Consider the following 6,000-nt stretch of genomic DNA (forward strand, 5'->3'; position numbering starts at 1 on the left):
CCTTGAGGGAAGAAGAGGCAGCCCAGCCTCGTTTGGCTCAAGCCCTACTTGGCTGGAGCCGAGTGCGCCTCCAGAACGGCAGAGCTCCAGCTCTGCTCAGAGCCCCGATCTGGCAGAGTTGCTGGCGCGAGGCTGCACTGCCCTGGGCGAGCCTTGCCCAGATTTGCCTCGCTGCAAGGCTTCCTGCCCAGAAGAAGCAGGCTGCGCGAGGCTGGGAGGCGCCACTGGCGCCTTCCTGGCCTCATTTCCGCTCCTACCTTGCCTTTGCACCTAGGCCCCAGGCGTACTTAGGGAGGGCTTAGGAGCCGGTGGCTTGCACACTGCCAAGGGTTCCAGCAGGGAGAGCTCTGTGAGAGGGAAGGAAAGGCAAGTGCAGGGCACCTCCAGCGGTTGCTTGGCCGCCCAGACTCAGCGCCGAACGGAGTGCAGCAGCCTCCCAGGGCCCCTGGCTGGGGTCTGCAGCCCCGCACACCCGGAGGCTGACTCACTGGGCGCCCAGCAGCTGCCTCACACACGTAGCTTCCCTAGCGCTCTCCTCCCCAGCAGAGACGTGTGCAGCTGGTTGGGGCCTGCCCCTGCGTGGCTGGGCTCCCGCCCACAGCCCCAGTTCAGGGCAAGCAGCCCCTGAGCCAAGACTTGCACGAGTCGCTGAGCGCCCCCACCTGGAAGCCGAGTGAACAGCTGGCGGGGAGGCGAGCGCCCTCGAGGGAAGAAGAGGCAGCCCAGCGTCGTTTGTCTCAAGCCCTACTTGGCTGGAGCCGAGTGCGCCTCCAGGACGGCAAAGCTCCAGCTCTGCTGAGAGCACCGATCTGGCAGAGTTGCTGGCGCGAGGCTGCTCTACCCTGGGCAAGCCTTGCCCAGACTTGCCTCGCTGCTAGGCTTCCTGCCCAGGAAGGAGCCGGCTGAGCGAGGCTGGGAGACGCCACTGGCTCCTTCCTGGCCTCAGCTCCGCTCCTGCCTTGCCTTTGCACCTAGGCCCCAGGCGTCCTTGGGGAGGGCTTAGGGGCCGGTGGCTTGCACACTGCCAAGGGCTCCAGCAGGAAGAGCTCTGTGCCAGGGAAAGGAAGGGCTAGAGCTGGGCTCCTCCAGCGGTTGCTTGGCCGCCCAGACTCAGCGCCGCACGGAGTGCACCAGGCTCCCAGGGCCCCTGGCTGGGGTCTGCAGCCCCGCACACCCGGAGGCTGACTCCCTGGGAGTCCAGCAGCTGCCTCACACACGTAGCTTCCCTAGCGCTCTCCTCCCCAGCAGAAACGTGTGCAGCTGGTTGGGGCCTGCCCCTGCGTGCCTGGGCTCCCGCCCACAGCCCCAGCTCAGGGCAAGCAGCCCCTGAGCCAAGACCTGCAGGAGGCGCAGAGCGCCCCCACCTGGAAGCCGAGTGAACAGCTGGCGGGGAGGCGAGCCCCCTCGAAGGAAGAAGAGGCAGCCCAGCCTCTTTTGGCTCAAGCCCTACTTGGCTGGAGCCGAGTGCGCCTCCAGGACGGCAGAGCTCCAGCTCTGCTCAGAGGCCCGATCTGGCAGAGTTGCTGGCGTGAGGCTGCTCTGCCCTGGGCGAGCCTTGCCCAGAATTGCCTCGCTGCTAGGCTTCCTGCCCAGGAAAGAGCCGGCTGCGCGAGGCTGGGAGACGCCACTGGCGCCTTCCTGGCCTCAGCTCCGCTCTTGCCTTGCCCTTGCACCTAGGCCCCAGGCGTCCATTGGGAGGGCTTAGGGGCCAGTGGCTTGCACACTGCCACGGGCTCAAGCCGGAAGAGCTCTGTGCGAGGGAAGAGAAGGGCAAGTGCAGGGATCCTCCAGCGGTTGCTTGGTCGCCGAGACTCAGCGCCGCACGAAGAAACGCACCTCCCAGGGCCACTGGCTGGGGTCTCCATCCTGGCATACCTGGAGGCTGACTCCGTGGGTGCCGATCAGCTGCCTCTCACATGTCGTTCCCTTGCGCTCTCTTCCCCAGCAGAGAAGTGTGCAGCAGTTTGGGGTATGCCCCTGCGTGTCTTGACTCCCGCCCACAGCCCCAGCTCAGGGCAAGCAGCCCCTGAGCCAAGACCTGCAGGAGGCACAGAGCTTCCGCGCCTGGAAGCCGAAGGAAGAGCATTCAAGGTGGCAAGCCTCCTCGAGGTAAGAAGAGGCAGCCCAGCCACGTGCGGCTCAAGCCCTGCTTGGCTGGATCTGAGCGCGCCTCCAGTATGGCAGATCTCCAGCTCTGCTCAGAGGCCCGATCTGGCAGAGTTCCTGGTCTGAGGCTGCTCTGCCCTGGCCGAGCCTTGCCCTGACTTGCCTGGCTGCTAGGCTTCCTGCCATGGAAGGAGCAGGCTCCTTGAGCCTGGGAGATGCCACTGTCGCCTTCCTGGCCTCAGCTCTGCTCCTGCCTTGCCTTTGCACCAGGCGTCCTTGGGGATGGCTTAGGGGCCGGTGGGTTGCACACTGCCAAGGGCTCCAGCAGGGAGAGCTCTGTCAGAGGCAAGGGAAGGGCAAGTGCAGGTCTCCTCCAGCGGTTGCTTGACAGCCCAGACTCAGCGCCGCACGGTGAGCACCAGGCTCCTTGGACCCCTGGCGGGGCTCTGGAGCCCCGCACACCTCGAGTCTGACTCCGTGGGCGCCCAGTAGCTGCCTCACACACGTAGGTTCCCTAGCGCTCTCCTCTCCAGCAGAGACGTGTGCAGGTGGTTGGGTCCTGCACCTGTGTGTCTGGGCTCCTGCCCACAGCCCCAGCTCAGGGGAAGCAGCCCCTGATCCTAGACCGTAAGGAGGGGCAGGGAGCCGGCGCCTGGAAGCCGAGTGAACAGCATGCGGGAATCGAGCTTCCTAGGGGGAAGACGAAGCAGCCCAGCCGCCTTAGGCTGCAAGCCCTGCTTGGGCGGAGTCGAGTGCGCCTCCAGGATGGCAGAGCTCCAGCTCTGCTCAGAGGCCCGATCTGGCAGAGTTCCTGGTGCGAGGCTGCTCTGCCCTGGGCGAACCTTGCCCAGACTTGCCTCGCTGCTAGGCTTCCTACCCAGGAAGGAGCAGCCTTTGCAAAGTTGGGAGACGCCACTGGCTCCTTCCTGGCCTCAGCTCCACTCCTGTATTGCCTTTGCACCTAGGCCCCAGGCGTCCTTTGGGAGGCCTTAGGGGCCGGTGGGTTCCACACTGCCAAGGGCTCCCATAGTGAGAGGTCTGTTCAAGGGAAGGGATGGGTATATTTGGAGTACAATCCTGTATCAGATGTGAGGCCCACACCTTCACCCTGAACGCTCACTCTGAACCCTCACCCCGAACCCTTACCCTCACCCACGCCCTCACCCTGAACCCTCACCCTCACCCTCTCCCTGAACCCTCACCCTCACCCTCTCCCTGAACCCTCACCCTCACCCTCTCCCTGAATCCTCACCCTCATCCTGAATCCTAACCCTCACCCTGAATCCTTACCCTCACCCTCATCCTGAACCCTCACACCTCACCCCTCACCCTAACAAGTTTGGAGGGCTGTTCCACGAACTCTAACCTTTACCCTACCCTAACCGGACCCCCATCCACATCCTAACCCTAACCCACATCATAGTCACGCCCTCAGCCCTATACTTACCCTTGAAGTACCTACCCGCATCTTCTTCATTTTTGACACTTCCCATGCATAACAAAAGACGAGGTTGTAAGGTTTCAAACATGGATCCAAGACCCATTATCCACATAAAAGGGATATAAATACTATGATCACATCATTTAAATCTCTTGCATCACCAAAATACCTCTCCACCACTTATCCAGTCGCCATTGATGGATCACATCTATCTCATACATTTTATAACTTAGCCATCAAATACGCACCAGGACTCTGGGTAATTATAGAGACAAGATTTATTTATACCATAAATATTTCAACAAATTCCACTTTCTACGATGAGTTCAATCTTCACAAAAGTAGGATGAACAGCACCTGTTTCCACTAGGATCCATAGAGCGTGAAAATCTTAATGATGACCACCAGAAAGGTCAGCACGGTTGATATCACAGATTTTTCAGTGTTCCAATACAAGTTCTACCCAAATCCATAAAGAAAGACATACGCATAGGAAACTACAAATTGAAAGCAAGTCTATTGAGATAAATATTGGACATCAATTGTATGAATCTTTAAGGCATAACTGCAGACATTCTTCAGACATTCTTCAAATTCATAGAATGACAACAAAGTATGGCTACGTACAATCCATTCGGTTTTATGAACCACTCATGAATAACCTCACAAGCCATTTGAAACCAGATGACAATTTCAAATAGCTTTGATCTACAAACAAGGCTGTGAGACAGAAAGTTAAAATCGAAATACATGAAGTAAATCCTCAATAGATATGAAAACATCCCATGGTAGTGAAGTCAATTAGCATTAGTTATTAGGGCTTTCATGCACAGACTCATCTCTGATCGATGTGATCCCAATTCATATTTGGCAAAAAATACGAAAGCTGATCTTAACAGTCATATTATTTTTCTTTGTACCCCTAAAAAGAAAAATGAACATGAAAAACTAAATTAAGCTTGGAGGCTCACATTTCCCAATCGGTATACAAAGCAACAGCATGTCAAACTTTCTAATTCACATATGCATTTAAATGAAATTGGATGAAATACCCCTAAATAAACACATACTTCTATGCCCAATGTTTCACAAGGCAGAAAACGCTCAATGAATGAAACTGAGAGGGTAACAGCCAGGAAGGCCAGGGGTCTCCAAAGGGAGGAAATGGGGTGCAAGTGTCAGACAGTTGTTATCTGTCACTTCCGAGGCAGGAGGAAACAAGCTGTTATCTTTTTTCCCCTTCTTGATACAAATTTAAACAGAGATTTTCTCTTACAATTCTGTGTTGCTATAATGACACCTGGTTCCGCCTGAACTTCACTTTTCTCATACTTTGAGCTGACCAAGGCATTTTTCTCATGGAAAGGTTTGCCTTAAGCTATGTGAATGTACTATGTATTTACCCTAGACTCTATCTTCAAGTAGGTTCTGCCTAAAGGCTCAGAACTGACTTGACAAACCAATATGCTTTACTCATACATGGCTCTCCTGATCTATGTGAATGAAGCTATCCATTTGCTCATATCAATCGTTTTATGGCCCAGGATGACTCACCTGGTGCCACGGTCATCTCCATATATCTTGTGGGTGAGGGGTCTGCTGCCATTCCTTTCTCTAATGAGTAGACTGCTAGTAGCTAGATAACATCCAGCCAAAGATGAGTAGGGGGGCACTCTTTCTGCCCCCTTCTGATGTCTATGTCAGAAGCTTTCTCTCTTTTATACTTTAATAAAACGTTGGGACACAAAAGCTCTGACTGATCAACCCTCATCACTGGCCCCGGGTTGAATTCTTCCTCTAAGGAGCCCAAGAATTCAAGCATCTTTCATGGTTAGACAACAACCTTTCCAAACAATGGTCTTTTCAAAAAAAAAAAAATGATGATAAGTGATGAGTATGCATATGTCTACGAATGAAATGGGACCTATATGTCAAACCACATAAAAATATATCTTCCCTCAACATACATATAACACAACCAGGCCTTCACATGCATCGATTCTCCAACTATCAAGTCATACAAATATGGATGTAAAATATCACAATACATTCCAAAGTTTAAAAGTGATGGATATTGACTTTCGCCCGCTGGTGCTTCTTTTTATGTCATCTCCATTATATTAGCTATGACAACGAATCATGTGCTGTGCGAAGTCACTTACATTGTGTCCAACTCCTTGGGATCATATGGACTAGGCCCCACCAGGCTCCTCTCTCCATGAGATTCTCTAGGCAAAGATACTGGAGGGGGTTGCCATGCTCTCCCTCAGGAGATCTTCCTGCCCCAGGGATGGAATCCATACCTCCCATGTCTCCTGCATGGGTATGTTCTGCATGTTCTTTACCACTAGAACCACCTGGGAAGCCCCAAGACACATGAACATCAGTGGATTTGGGGATCCACGGGGCATATACAGAACCATTCCTCCAACAAAACTGAAGAATGACTTTAA

This window comes from Ovis canadensis, chromosome 24 (assembly GCF_042477335.2).
Source record: "Ovis canadensis isolate MfBH-ARS-UI-01 breed Bighorn chromosome 24, ARS-UI_OviCan_v2, whole genome shotgun sequence".
NCBI classification, from domain to species: domain Eukaryota; kingdom Metazoa; phylum Chordata; class Mammalia; order Artiodactyla; family Bovidae; genus Ovis; species Ovis canadensis.